Below are 15825 nucleotides of genomic sequence, written 5' to 3' on the forward strand. Positions count from 1 at the left end.
AACACAGGATATTTCAAAGAGCTCTCTGCCAATGCTGAGGCTTTGAAGCCAGCTGGTGGAGCAACCTCAGGTGGCATGGAGAAGGAGCAGTGCCCAGCTGAGTGTCTTCCCAGGAGAAGTGAATCAAAGCCAGGAGAAATGACAGCACAAGCTGGTCTGACACAGTCTGGCTTGGGGCTTCTCCCTCCCTTTGTTACTTCACCCAGACTGACAGCCCTCCCAGCTTTTAAATGAGCAAAACTTTTGCTAAGCTTCAGATTAAGTTCCTGGGTGACCAGCAGAGATGGCCTGTAGCAAAGCCCTGGATTTTATCTTTAATTCTCATCAGGAATATTACATTCTTGCAGAAACTGAGCTGGAAAAAAAACCAACCCAGCCTCTGTGATTCCTGCTGTGGAGATGAGCATCTGCTCAAGGGAAGGCTGGTGATCAGGAGGAGAGGGGTCAACAGATGATGATCTTCTAAGTCTTCCTCTATAGGCTGAATCTCCAATGTGTTACTTAGCCAGATGCAATTCCTTTTCACAAACTCATGGCACTTTTGAGTACAAGTGCCCACAGAAAAATAACAAAGCTGAAGCATCAGTTCCTTGTCTGTTGGCAGTACGAGACTCCTGGCGACTACATGGGAGGAAGGAAAATGTCTCTCTCCAGTGTCTGGGCAGATGAAGCTGAGTTTCCAGCAGTGTTCTCCAATTTTTAACCAGGAGATCTTGTCCAGCACCTCACTGCTCCACTCTCCTGGCTGCTCTCCTTCCCTGATCTGCCTCCTGGGCTGCTCCTTCCCTGGGTCCCCAGGGTTTGAGCCTTGCCCTTGTCCATACCCAGCAGCAGAAGCTGTGAACTTGCAATGGCATCAAGTGCAAAACCATCTCCAACTGTGTTCAGGAGCAACTGGAGGAGTATAGCAGAAGCTTGGTGTATAGACCTCTCGCCTGGGTGTCCTGTGCCTACTGAAAACAGTCCTGCCTCCTCCTGCCTGCTGCATGGAGGCTGTTTTCCTTGATGTAGACTAGAGAAGCATCCCAATGCCCAATTTGCTGGAGCAGAAACCTCTCACAACCACCTTATTGCATCTGGTGCAAGGGCAAAGTGGTGACACTGCCTGTGGTTGCCTGTTTGATCCACTATGGAGGAGCAGAAGGAGCTGGAGACCAAGCTGAGTCCTACTAGATGGCCGTGGAGCCACCAGAAATTCCCCACATAGCATCCTGTATCAGGCTAGAAATGGTGCTCTGCCTGGAAGACAGGATGAGCAGGGAAGGACAGGAAAGCAGCACAGCACGGGCTGAGCTGCTCACAGCATGGGCAGCCATGGGTTGGGCCAGGTCAGGGTATTTGAAGCTCATCTTTTCATAGCTCTCTTTTTCTCTCTGCTCTTGACAAAACGCGGGAGGTGTATATGTGGTGTGTCTTAGGTTCAAGGTCACCTCATATTCAGCACAATGCAACCTTAAAGGAATGGGGGATAACAAAAGAGATAGATGGCTTTGAGCCTCTCATGGAGTGATGGGTCTTGAAACAGACCACAGCTACCTGGGGGTTAGAAAGCCCCACGTCCATCGCCATCCCTTCCTGGGGCACCCTGTGCTGCAAAGCCCTGGGGATCCCCTCAGAGCTGATGGTGACAGCTAAGGAGGAGTGAGACTGGCTCAAGCAGAGCCTGTTTAATGCCACTCCAACCCCAGCCAGGCAGGTCAATTAAAAAATAAAGACAAAGGCGCTTGTCCTGGGTCTGCTGTCCCCAGCAAATTCATCAGCTCCCCCGCCAACAGGAGCGGGGCAACTGTTCACATAAGGCACTGCTAAGAATATCCCAGTACAGGACATTGCTGTGAAATTACAGGGGAGGCTCGAGAAGGGAAATTAGTGTCATTTGCAAGCTTGATAATAGGGGCTGTGCAGCATGAATGCCGATGCTGGAGGACAGCGTGTGGCTTATGCAACTGTGCCCGGGCTGGCAGGATGCGTGCTGGGGCTGAGGAGCAGCCTAGCAGGGACACCTGGGCTCAAAAGCCAAAGGCAAAGCAGATAGCTCTGTCTGAGGGTGAAGCTGCTTCCAGAGGAGATGCTCAGCCCTTCCCTCCCAGCTGCGCTTTGGCAGAGCACTGTTTAGGGGTCCCTAGGGCAATAGCTACCAGGGCTGGGAGGTCTCGTGGTTTCAGTTGAAGGGACAGTTCTGGGAGCAATCAAAGCCAGTGGGGAAACTAAGGCACAGAGAGACTGCATAACCTGTGTTGTGGCTTGAGTCTTAAGGCAATTCTTTAGTGCTTCTTGATGATATGAAGTGCTTGCTGGGGGCAGCTGCATCACTGCAGCAGGCAAAGCATTTCCCATTTCAGATTACAGCCACATCTTGAGCAAAAACATGTTCCAGAGGAGCAGAAGTACTTTCTGACTAAATGCTCCCAGTCCACTCACAACCTTAAAGTACCAACATCGTGTTCTTGGTCACCTGTGGAGTATCTCTGGCTCAAAATTCACACAAATGTCACAAACCTGCCAAGGATCCCCCCACTCCCCTGCAAGCCACACCATGCTCTCTTATAGCCACTCCATCCCTGGGCCAAGGAATAATTGTACAGCAGCATTGTCAGGCTGCTTAAACAAAAACAAGGAAGTGGAGCAACTCTTGCTGTGCCCAACATGTGCAAAGACCAGTGTCCTCTCCTGCCTGAGTCATCTCTCAAATTCCTCGACCTTGGGCCATTCTCCAGGGCCCCTCCTGCAGCTGATCAGGAAATGCTCCATTCCCCTGATGAACAGGTGATGCTGTGATTACACTAATCAGCTGCTCATTAGTGTTCCTTGCCTTTGGATGATGTACAGCCACCTCTGTCACTGTGGTTTGTTAAAGTTCCTCATCTCTGTTGCCCACAGATGGAGAAGGGCTCTCCAGAGCTCTCCTGGCAAGCAAATCTCACCCCAACAGACACAATCTCTCTTTGAGAGCATAGATTGATCACCACAGTGCCGTGCCTGAGTCTCACACAGGGAATTTTGGACTCCAGGATACTTCCAGAGGACAGCCAACTGCCACCAAACACTGACAGCCATGCAAGAGGTGCTACAGATCTCAAGATGCTGAGACTGAGGGAGATGTACAAGAGCCACTTTGCTTACTCCCCAGTGTAGCCCTCACAGAGAACTCTCAGCCCAACCTCTAGTGAGCTGTAGTGGCCACAGAGACAATAGCTCTGACCCCAAGAACAGCTGATTGTAGAAGAGCAGCAATGAGCACCATAACTTTCAGGCCAGCTTTGGGTCCAGCCTTCCAGCCACAGCAGGGCTGCTGCAGACCACTACTATTAGAAATGGAGTTCTGCCAGCTGGCAAAAATCAGAAGCCAGCAAATACTTCATAACCTGTCCAAACCACCCCTCAGGCCTCCACTTAGCCCCCATTTCCCACCCTCTTTCCTTGTTCATACATCTAGAGTATGCTTCTGTCCCCTCTCCCATCACTCACAGCCACTTTGAAACCAACCTTGCCTACCTCCATGGCAGCTTGGCTGAAACAGACCCTGGACATCTGATCCTTACAGCCACCATACCTCCCAGGTCTGCTGATGGAATTAAAGCTGCTCCAGAGTGTTTCATCCTCAGGTCTAACAGTCCAACTGCAAGGAGAAGAACAAGGAGAGAGTATTTATGGCAATGAAATTGTATCCCTGCTCCTCAAGAGGCTGAGCCAGAGGACTGTGCTCTGCAGGTGCCCATCCTTACCCTCATTCTCACACCCTGCCAGCCCCTGCTAATTGACACAAGATAATTAACCAGTGCTCTGTCAGCTGCTTTCATATCATGGGAAAAGGCAGAAGGATATTTCTGCACATGCACACACAGAGCACCTGTGTGCTACCAGCTCAAAACGAAAGAGCAGGACAGAGCCTGAGGCAGCAGAGGCCTTGGCAGGCTTGTGGGTGGGCTAGGGCTTGGTGACACAGGGATTTGCCTGGTGCACTGCAAAGCTTGGTTGCAATGTGGGCACCCAGACACCTGCTCCTACCAGCAATGGGCCAGGGTACCTCTGCTTGCAGGGGAGATCTCTGAGATGACTGGGGATGGGCACTGGGAGAGACCTGACCCTATGGCTGGAGGGAGCCTCAGTGTCCCGTGTGTCCCTATGGATATGCCAGCCCTGGGCAGGCTGAAAAGTCACCACTGGTCTCACTCCTCCTTCACAGCTGTGACATGGGGCATAAATCCCTCTGGGCTGCCTGCAGTCCATAGGGACTCCTTGCACAAGCCACTGCTCTTCCCTTTGGGTCCATCACCCTGACAGCTTTCCCCAGGGAGGTCTTGAAACCAAGACCTCAGAGCATCAGAGGGCCAGGGACACACACACCACCGCATCCTGGCAAGTCCCAGCCTCTGCCAGCCTTCCTTGCTGAAAGCTGGGGCTGCAGCCATGCACTCCCCCTTCCCTCTTCTGCTTTGCTCCATCCTGTCAGTCAGGCTCTGGCTCAGAAGGGTTTCCTCACACAACAGCTCCACTGGTTTTAGAGAGATGCAATTAAGATGAAACCCACTTATTTAAAGCGGCTCCTCTCCCAGCACTGCTCTAATGTCACCTTTGATGGCTGAAACCAGCCCAGCTCACAGATTGCCAGGGATGTATCCTTTCATTTTCTCACTCTCCCCCTCAGACAGAACTGAGTGCTGGTGCTCCTTTGCAGAGCAAAGGACCTGTTATTTTTGCACTGGCCAGTGTGGAAAACAGAGCCAAACACCCTGCCTGTGTCCCACAAAGGCTGGAGAGGCCACATAGATGATGCTGCAGGTTAGACTCAGACCCAGGCACAGTGCTGCCTTGTGGCTTGTGCTGCAAATGAGGATGGACCACAGCAGGACTGGGACCCCTCAACTAACACATCTGAAAGGAAATACCCTGAAGTGACTAGGGGAGAGCAATCACCCATGGGGGAGCATGGACCATTTCCACTGTTTACAACAGTCAGCTCTGCTCAAACCATCATTTAAGGCACCAGCTTAGCCTTAAACCCCTCTGCAGGCCCTGCTCTCACATGCACACAGGAGCTGCTGGCTCAGGACTCTTTTCCTCTCCATCCACACACACATTTGACTGTCAGGCACTGAAACCCCAGATCTCTTTGCTGTTCAGTGCATCCTTCAGGTTGCATTTCTATTAGACTGGAGGTTTCCTGGCTGTCAGCGCTTCCACCCACGCCGGCGGCTCTCTCTTGAACTCCATCTCGCTGCCTCCAAACCTCCCTGTGTCACATTATCTTTGGAAATAGAGAGCAAATACATATGTATCCCCTTGCTCTCCCAGAGAGACAGCAGAGCAATTTACAGGGTTCCCTGGGTGACAGTTCTTCATCTGAACTCTTACTTCAATCTGATTCATTTTGATCTGCGGGAGCTACGTCTCTCCCCACAGGTGAAGAGAGGAGCTGCCCCCTTACAAAACACCAGTGATTTGCAATTTGTCACCAGCCCAGGGCCAGGTGCACTCTCTGCTGCCATTTCAGGGTGACACTTTAATGCTTAAAAGCAGAAGTTGTCACATGAAAAGTCTCAGCACCGACATTACGGGCTCCTCCTGATCTCTCCAAAGGTCTCTGATATAGCAGCTTCTGAGGGTTTCTGAGCACAGGTGATAGCCCCTGGGCCAAAGTCTAGGTCCTAGTTGGAGCTGGTGTGACTCTGCAGTGAGGGACCCCAGCTCCTGGCTCAGCTAAATCATTTGGTCACCCCTGAGAGGCAGGAATTTGTCAGCTCTCAGCAAAACACACCATTTTAGAGGCATCCCACTCCAAAAGACTGCTAGGGGGAGAGGAGGGGGTCTGAAACCCCCATTCCTGCTTTGGTTAGGAGCTTGGGGTGGCAGGTAAAGATTAAATGCACCCTCTCCCCATCCTGGTCCATGATGCTAGATGAACTGAAGCTGGCTACCGTTATCTTGGTGCTTGAGGAGACAGGTGTCAATGGTGGTTCTGCAGGGGACAGCAAAGAAACCAGCCCAGGTGCTTCCTTGTGCCTGGAAATCAATCCAGATGGGCCAGCACTAATCTGCAGAGAGCTGGGTCCTCTTCAGGGCAGCTTGTACAGAGATGGGCTGATCAAGCACGGCAGGGCTTCCTCAGCACATCCTGCTGCTGGCAGCCAACGAGGGTTAAACACAAAGCAAATGGTTTCCCAGGAACACCGAGATCTTGACAGCACAACGTGCTCTGCTCACAGCCACAAAGCTGGAGCCGGGACTGCCCGAGAGGTTCTTCCTCCCAACTGCCTCTCCAGGTCCCTCCTCCTGCCTTCTCCCCTGACTGAGACTGGCTTTTGCCACTTAAAGGTGTGATCAGGAGATGGTCAGCTTTTAAAAACACTGCTATTAGGAGCAATAAGAATAATAGAGCAGGAACATATGTATCTCCACAGGCCCATCACCTTGTGCTTGCTTGGATTGAAGTGTTTTGCCATCAGAGGCGTGACAGCATGCTGATACATCAGCAGAGCCACAAAGCCTTTATCACTGTTGTTGCCCAGGGTTTGAGAGGAAGGCAGCAGCACACGTGTCAACCCACCCTCAGAGCCTTTCCATGGGGCTGCTGGGTTCAGCCCACGTGTCCCTGGAAGGGAGGGCAGGGCAGGCTCAGAGCCTCACCAGACACCAGAGAGCACCTTGGGAGAGCCTGCAATGCCCTGCCTCACACTTTTTTAGACCCTGGGGAAACAGAAAAACAGGGTATGGGGTTTCTGGAGGGTTTTATAAGCTCTGCTGCTCCGGGAACAATCTTGCTGCTTCTCTGGTCCAGGATGGAGCCAGCACTAAGATACAGGAGCTGAGGGAAATGGGCTGAGCCCTCTGTCCCCACTTGTCCTGTCATTGTCCCAAAGTCTTAGTTTGAGCGGTTTTGTTTTTTTCAGGGCCTCCAGATCAGGCTGGCTAAGCAAATCTAGCTGGTCACCCTAACCCAAACTCAGCTGCTGCACAGTGCTACTCTGCAGTAACACAGTCCTGGTTTGAACAATCAAGCAGCCATCTTCATGGTCATTCCTCCAACCCCACACAACTCAGCCTCACTCCCAACACCACAGTCCCCATTTGGGCCTATCTGGGCATTGGCTCTCAAAGGCTTTCCATCTCATCCCACCATGTTCTTCATTTAAACTTCACCAAGGAGTGCTGGTTTTCTCACAGGCTGCTCAGAGAAGCAGGTTTCCTCAGAAATGTCAGAGCTTCCTTCACAGCCCAGGGGAGGAGCAGGGAATGTGAGCCTTCAGACACAACCACAAGCAAAGCTCATGCCCAGGAGCACAAGACCAAGCTGTCATTGCCTGGGTGACATCCAAACCACCATCCATCACCCCAGCACTAACCCAGGCAAGCAGCCAGGCTGGCAAACATAGGGAGGGTTTCCCTGTCAGTCCAAGCCAGGGGCACAATTCAGCCAAGAATCCTTGTTCCTCAGGCTGAAGAGCCCTGAGGAGCTAGGAGATCTCTCCATCCATTACCTGGAGCTCACATGAGTTTCAGTCTGTCACTGCAGCTCACTCCCACATAGCTGTGACTAGGCTTTTCACTGCAGGATTGCTCTGTTCAGCAACACATGTGCACAGGTTCTAAGCTAAACAACAGGTCTGGAGTAGACATTCTTGTTCATATTTTCTTCCCTCATTACAAAGGCAAATAGTCTAAGTAAGCAGAGGGACATTGCTCTGCTCCTTTACCCACTTCTTGCCGAAAGCAAGGTTGTCCTGACACAAATCACAGAATCACAGAATGGGAAGGGGTTGGAAGGGATCATCCAGTCCAACCCCCTGCTAAAGCAGGTTCCCCTCCATCAGGTCACACAGGAACGTGTCCAGGTGGGTTTGGAAACCTCCAGAGAAGGAGCCTCCACACCCTCCCTGTGCAGCCTGGGCCAGGGCTCCCTCACCCCAACACCAAACAAGTTTCTCCTTGTGTTGAAGTGGAACTCTATGTGTTCCAGCTCATGTCCATAACTCCAGTCCTGTCACTGGGCACTACATGGGGTGGCATGTGTCGCCCCATCCTTCTGACACCCACCCTTTAGGTACTTCAGTGTCAATGAGTTCCCCCCTCAGTCTTCTCCAGGCTGAACAGCCCCAAGTCCCGCAGCCTTTCTTCATGAGAATGATGTTCCAGTCCCCTGATCACCTTAATAGCTCTGAGCTAGACTTTCTCTACAAAGTTCCCTGTCTACAATCTGCACAAGCAGGTAAAGACCTTCTCAACTACCCCTCCTGGAGTAAGATCTCAGTTCTTACTGCTGTGATCAGTGAGGGCAGGAAGGGGCAATTCCACCCTGTGAAACCCAGGGTGAGTCCCAGACTCACATCAAACTGCTGTGTGTTGTGCACAAACAACAGTGTTCAAGGGTTGACCGACTTCCTTATGGTGCCCAGATTGGGTGGAACACATCCCAGCACCAGGCTGTTTCGACTGGCAATAAGTGACTACAAAGGAGTGGGATCTAAAGATCAAACCACACCAAAGGCTAAAAACTCGGCTGGACTTCTGGCCTGGCTTTAAACTACACAGTAGCACACCCTTAAAGTAAAGCAGCAAAATAAATAAAGGCAGGGAAACAGTCACACCCCCAGCACCTCCAAGGTCAGGACTTTCACAGCTCCCTCTCCTGTGGACTGGCTTTCAGAGCCTGCTTTTCACAGGTACAGATAGTCACCAGCCTGTGAGAAGAAAAAACAAACAAAAACCACACCAGAACCCAGGGAAGTGACTTCAACCATTGTCATTCCAGCAACAATCCTGTCTTCTCCTCCTTGCTCCCTTCCCAGCCCCTCACAGCTGGCAGAGAGCTTCTTACCAACAAACAAGGCTCCCTGCAGCGAGGGTTGCCTGGGAAGGTCTGGTACTTCAGCCCAGCATGGAGATGGTCACCTGCAGAGGTGACTGTTTGTGGTTTATTTCTACCTATCAGCTCTCAGCTTGTGAAGATCCCTGGCCCTATTCCAGGGCTGCTGACAGTGTCTGGGCTCATGCCCAAGTGTCAACAAGGACGCTCTGTGTTTCCACCCAGACCTAACCCTAACACTCACACGAATACTTGAGAAGACACTGTCACCTCACTCTGTCCAACCAGTCACATTAACCCCAGGACAGGTTCCCTGGGTTTGTGCTATTAATGTTGCCTCATGGGCAACTTCCCATGGGGTGGATTTTGCTCTAGGAGACCTTTCTGTGCCTGTCTCAGGAGGGAAAGTAGCAGTCTGAGCCTCCTCCTGAGCTTTGGCTTTTTCCAGTTAATACATGAACAATCAGCACAATTTCATGCCAATTGTTTCGTGTTCCTACACCACAGAGGTTCTCTGCTCCTCTGCTACCCTGCCTCTCTTGCTCCTTTCAATTAAACAGATGAAGTGCCAAGCCACAACTTCCACTTCTTCAAAATCATTCACACAACTGGTGTTGCAACAGAACTGGGAAGAGGCAGAAGCACATCTTCAGGAAGGCATGGACACGTTCAAGTTGAGCATCACTCAAGGGTTTGAGGACTCAAAGGAAGGATTTGTTGAGAAGAGGCTGTGGCTCTGAAAGGGCTCCACCAGCTCACCCACATGCATGATCAACCACACCTGACTGACAGCAGAATTTGACACCTCTATAGATGTGTTTTCCTGACATTTCCATCTGTCCTCGCTCCAGCTATCAGGAAATGCCAGAGGAAGGACAAAAAAATCTTCTGGCCTGTGCTGGAAACATTGCTATCAAACACTTATTTCAGCTTCCAGATGGTTTGGACTGCCTGCATGCTGGGGAAAACCCACTGCTCTCTACTGCCTTACTGAGACCATTGGGGAAATATGTTGTGGGTGTTCATCCATTGCTTACTGGTCTCTGTGATGATGGGGGACCAGAAAGCTTTTCTTCAGAGCTTTCATGTGTGCTTTACATCATCCCTTTGTCTATCCTAGGCAGAAGGTAGGAAAACATGCTCTCTATGCCATGAGATTTCCTCTCATTTCAGGGCAAAAATGCAGAGACAAGGGTAGAAAAATATCCCTGAGTAAAGTCCCACATGGCCTCTGAGGAACTCAAAGAGCTCAGTGGCCACCAGGTACGTATGAGCAAAAGCAAGATGAATGTCTGTATCCCTGAAGACAGACTAGTCTGATCAGCTCTTCCTATTGCCACCAGCCTTTGTGTGCCATCATGAGCCAAGTAAAGAATAATAACCATGAGCAAGTGCATTCAGCAGGCACGAGTGATGCAGTGTCTCAGCCAGGGAAAGGACTTTGGGGTCCCTGGGGAACAGGGGAGCAGCAGCAAGGTTGTCTTCACAGGACTTGTCATCCATGCTGGATTTAACCAGGTGAGCTGCAAGGATTTATGGTCTATCACAAATGTGGGACCATATCTGAGTTCACTAACTCAGTTTCTACCCCAATGGCATGTTGTGCTTGGTGCAGAGAAAGGAGGTTGGGCCTTGCTCGTACCACGTGTGAACCATCCTCATTAAACACAAAGGAGTCTCTCCATTGTTGTCCAGGGATGCTGGATTAAATCTTCCTTAGATGCAAGGCTGCCAGGAGGAGGCCAAGGGCTGTGAGCCAAGGAGTTGCTAGGTCCAGGCCATGAAGCTCCTGCAGTGGCCCAGAGCCATAGCCACTGACTGGCACAACAGGTCTTCTGACCCTTTCCCTCTGAGTGCAATCAGCAGTAGAGTTATTAAAGCACCAGCTGGGCTGGCAAAAAGAAATCCTCAGATCTGCCTGCAAAGCCAGAGAGGTTCAAAAGGACTCTTGACTTTCTCTTGGGTGCCACTCTGGGACACCTGCCATCCTCCCTCCCGCCTGTGTTTGTGGGCATAGCCTCAAACCGTGTTTACAGTGGGATTTCAGCCTCTTTTAGGATAGGAGGTTGCTATAGAAACAGTGAATAGGAGGCTGAGCTCCCTGGGAGAAGGTCTGGACTCTTTTGGCTTAATAGGAAAGCCCATCAGGGGAATATATGTGTCTGGAGACTAAGGTGGAGCAGAGTCTGTTTTAAGGAACACATCCTCTTTCTGGGGCAAGTAGGAGGCTAAATTTCTGCAGCCCTCTAGATGACCAAAACGTTTCCAGTGCAAGAAGGTAGCTCACTACACAGGCAACACCGAGAGACACTTCCAGCCTAGAGGTGGGATCTGAGCTCAAGCACCCTGCCAGAAAGCTCCTACCCAGCTGTAGCTTGGGTTTACAGCTCAGCACTGTTGTCACCATTTACTGGCTTTAGGTGGTCTGTGAGCAGGCAGATGGAGATGTGACTGGTGTCAGAAAACACAGAGGATGCAGCTGGATAAATGAAACCTGTTGCAGCAGACAAGCAAGGACAGAGCCAGGAAGACCCCTGCTCCAGAATCATGAAGAAGGTGGCCAGCTCTGACTGGAGTGACAGCTGTTTCAAAATGTAAGCTGCAAATGAAGCAAACCAAGTTACCTCTGGGAGGGGTATATCCTCCCAAAGGAGGAATCTGACCACAGAAGTCAAGGCAGGACATTTGGCTGCAGGTTGATACTTGCCCCTTTTCTTTCTCCCTCCTGCAGTTGGCCTCAAACAGGAAGGGAAAAAAAAGTCCAACATCCCACACACATCAAGAAAAGCCAGCCTGAGTCACCTGGAATGAAAACCTGCCAAAGAAAAACCTCTATGCAAAGCTCAGCCAGGGCTCATCAGCAAAAGGCCATGGTTAACTGCTGAAGTGGCAGATCATTTCCATTTCCAAAGGCAGAGCTAGCACACAGGCCTGAGAAAAGCTCTTCACAATCAGCCTGTGTTGAAACAAACCCAATCAGTTAGACACTGAGGAGTGTCCCTCCATGGATCCCTGCAGTGAGATGATCTGATTATAGACTGAGCTGGGGAGGCACTGGAAAGCACCCAGTGGGGGGCTGCAGGGAAGAATATCAGAGGAGTCTCAGACCAGAGAGCCTGTGAGCAATAAACTCAACTGGGTGCAAAGAAGAGACCGTGGAAGAAGAGTCTGTCTTGATAAAAAGCTTCAGATGCTCATGGAAGCTGCCTACTGAAGGGGCAGGCTGGGAACAATAGAGCACAGGAGCCTCATCTTCATAGACATCTTTGTGGCCTGAGCAGCTGAGAACTCCAAGAAGGAAAGTTCCAGCCCTGTTTAAACCTGGTGATTGCAGCCCTAGGAAGAGAATCTTTCTGCACCTACAAGCCACACCACAAAAGCCTTCAGAGCAAAGGAGCACTTCCTACAGCCTGGATGGCTGCAGCCTTGGCATAATCACCTCCACTCTGTGACATTTCTTTACCCTCATGAACAGGCAGCTGGTTCCCTCAGGCTTCTGTGCACAAGCAGGCAGCCTGGTCACACCACTACCTGGCAGGGAACAAGGGCTCAGATGCTACAGTCAGCAGCCCATGTCTCACGAGCATCTCTGAGGTCAGATGCCTCTAGAACGAATTCGACCCCACAATTCATGGAAACCAACATATCACCAGCTGACCTTAAGCTGAACACTCCAGCACCCCTTGTACATTGTCCCCTGGCCCTCTCCCCAGGACTATAGCCCAGACAGACAGAATTTGCCTTCTCCAGCAGCTGGGTCAGACAAACCCTGCCAAAAGTCACAAGCCCCCACAACAAAAGAGGCAGGACTTGTGTCTCCAATCACCTGCTTCTGCCACCAGTGAGGTCTGAACTCAAACACTTTTTCCAGGAGACCCCTAAGTCTCCTCAGAAGGATTTGGACCCACTGTTTGTGTGCTTAGAGCTAAGCTCATGTGTAGGACTAGTCCTTTGGATGGAGTCCCCTGTTTCCTCACAGTTTAGACACTCCCAACAGCAGAAAGGCCCTGGAGTTGGTGACTCAGAGCCCAGCAACTGTCGTGTTGCACAGCACAGTGCATGATGGTTCCTCCTGTCACACTGCAGCTGGGAGCTATAAAGAACCTTATGAGACAGGCACCAGAGGGAAGCCATGCTAAATAATCTGCAAACCAACATATTGACAGATCCCCAAAGGGAATGAGGAAGAGAAGCAACCTGAAACCGACTGTCAAAACAATATACTTCCCAGTGTAGATGAGGAATGGGTTTCTCAGTGGGTGCCAGAGTCACTGGTTTAACCTTTCTGTCCACCATTGTCTTCTCACTTTAAAATAAAATGCTTATTTAACAGCAAGAAAAAAAGAGAAGAGCTGAAAACAGAGTCACAGCATTCCCTAGAAGTGGGGATGAAAGGACATTGGAGGCCAGAAATAGACCTGAGAGAAAGGCAGGTGGTCTGGGGAGGAATATGTGCTCTGCTGGGGGTTAGGACATCCTCCCCTTGGCCAGATCCTGTTACAGGCAGCAGGATTCAGAGACACAGGGAGAAGTACAGAGATACACTGATGGTAACTCAACAAATCCTGCTGGAGTCAGGCAGGAGCTTTTCCTCCTGTTACTTCAGGAGTTTTAGATGAAGTCCCAGCCAACAGCCACGAGAAACCCTGTAACTGATTGAAAAGCCTTGGTCACACTCATGGTTCTACCCCTGCATCCACCCCTTCATTCTTGCCATCCATCTTTACACTCCTTTATTCCTACACATGTCTATCTGAATGTCTTATCCATCCTTCCACCCAAAGCAGTGCTGGAGCTGTTTGGTACTTAGAGCACAGTAACATCAAAACTCAGGAAAACTTCTTCACTGAGCCAGGACCCATCCAGTCCCCGAATTCTTGGGGAACAAGGCACTCCAATTCCCCAGGTCTTGCATTTGGCAAAAAAACCCAGCTTGCCCAGAGAAGAAATCAATGCCAGAGGCCTTTGAGAGGGTGAGGTATCTGTAACCTTCCCTAGGACCACCGATCTGCAGGCAAGACCACCTGAGTGGAAGCATGATCCTGTTGTAATGAAGGATATTCTCCAGTACCTCTGCTGAAGGACAGGTAGGTATAGCCCCACTCTCCTCTGTGTCTGATTTTAATAGCAAAATGAGCTGATGGTGCAGCAGAAGAGGCAAAGGCTGCTGCACTCACTGCCTGAAAAGCACAGAAACTTCCAGAAATGGCATCAGCAGGACACATGTGGAAGAAACTCTTGTCCTGATGCCAGGAGAACCTCTTAGCTGGGACCAGCTGAGTTTGCATTCCACACAGGGAGCAGTTTGGGAAGTTGTAGTTAAGAAAAATGACATTTTAGGTTTGGAATATGGAAATATTAAGGGCTGTCTGGGAGGTCGAAAGAGGAAAGTTGATCCTACTGTGCTTGAGCATAAAGAGGCCCTGAGCACAGCTACACCTGAGAACACTGAGGGGTGGGAACACAGACAGTCATTTCCCCAGGTAGAGGAGGAATTTACATTTCAGTGCTCTCTCTTCTTAAAACACAGCATGGCACCAACTCCTCCAAGCATCCCAGGTTCTGGGACACAGGGAGCAGCAATCAGGCTGCCAGCAGAGACTCTTTGTGCAAAAGCCTTAGAGGTCTGCTCACAACCTCATTCCCCTGCCTTTGGGGACACACAGCACTTTGGTCCAGCATTGAGGTCCATGGCCTTGAGGAGGGCATGTGAGAATGAACAAGCCCCAGCTGCAATCCTTGGTCCCAGCCTAAGGCTTGAATGGAGGAAACAGGAGGGTGTTAATTCATGACATCCACAACTGTGGGACCCTTCCACGTGCTGCAAGTGCAGGCACATACCCACTCCCAGACCACGGACACAACGTTCCATCAGGCTGGCTCTGTCCCATGCTTGACTCAGGAGGAAGATAAAAACCTACTTGTTCTTCCAGCTCCCAAAGAAAAAGAACCAGCTTTGGAGGTGAAAGTCCAGCTCCTGCTTCCAGGGGAGGGGCAGGACAGCACCCATTTAACTGACAAAAGGGTCTTAAGCTGGAGCATATCAGGGAACAGGATAGAAGCAACGAAAAAAAGGAAAGGAGGTGGAAGGACACTTAATCTCTTCAGTAAATACTCAGGCTAACATTTCTATTTATGCATTTGCCAGTCACAACTCAGTTGGAAACAAAAGCAGCCTGGGGGTAAGAGAGCAGCAAGAGCAGGGCTGCTCCTGAAGGCAAGCAAGCTGGGAGCAGAGGTGGCCCTGACATGCCCCAGCACCTGCCCAGGGCGAGCTGACAGGTCCACTGACAACCCCAGCTGAGGCAAAATGACAAACCAGGCCCCAAGAGACAAGTGAAAACAAATCTAAAGTAGCAAGGGGTGTTTCCAGATCTCCTTCTGCCAACAGCTTATTGCCAGCCTGCAGTAAAAAGGAGGGAAGGATTCCCTTTTTATCATTCCTTCTCAGAGGTGTTGAGTAGGGTAATGAAATAGAAAATTGCTTTCCATGATACATTCAGCCCTGAAGTCTGAGCAGCTGCCCCTGGATGCCTGGGAAAGGAAGAAGAAATGAATGGTGAGCAGCATTTCCCAAGGTCATTGCAGGAATGGAGGTGTCCATTTAAAAAACATACAGAGGCGGTGATGCTGTGTATCTCTGGAAGATTTCGTCAACAGAGCTGGTCATGCTGACAGTTGCCAGGCAAACTGATGCCATGGGAGCCCCTGGCAATCAGTGACTGCAGATTCTTTGTGGTTTAGCCTCAGTTTGAAGTCAAACACTGGGTTTGGGTATTTGGGGCAGTACCATCTCTCAGCTGTATTAAAAGCCAACGTTCAGAGGCTCCCAGGGAGCCATGTTTTATTCTGCACAGCCTGTGCAGACAAGGCACACTGCCTGTCCCTGAGTTGGAGCATGGTACTGGCAGCACACAAAGCATCTGTCTAGAGAATATCTGGGGAACTTGGCCTCCACAGTCCTCTTGGCTGACACCTCACTGCTGAGGCTACAGGTAAGAGAGGTATAGTCCCCAGGAAGA

The sequence above is a fragment of the Colius striatus genome, chromosome 10, assembly GCF_028858725.1.
Source record: "Colius striatus isolate bColStr4 chromosome 10, bColStr4.1.hap1, whole genome shotgun sequence".
NCBI lineage: Eukaryota > Metazoa > Chordata > Aves > Coliiformes > Coliidae > Colius > Colius striatus.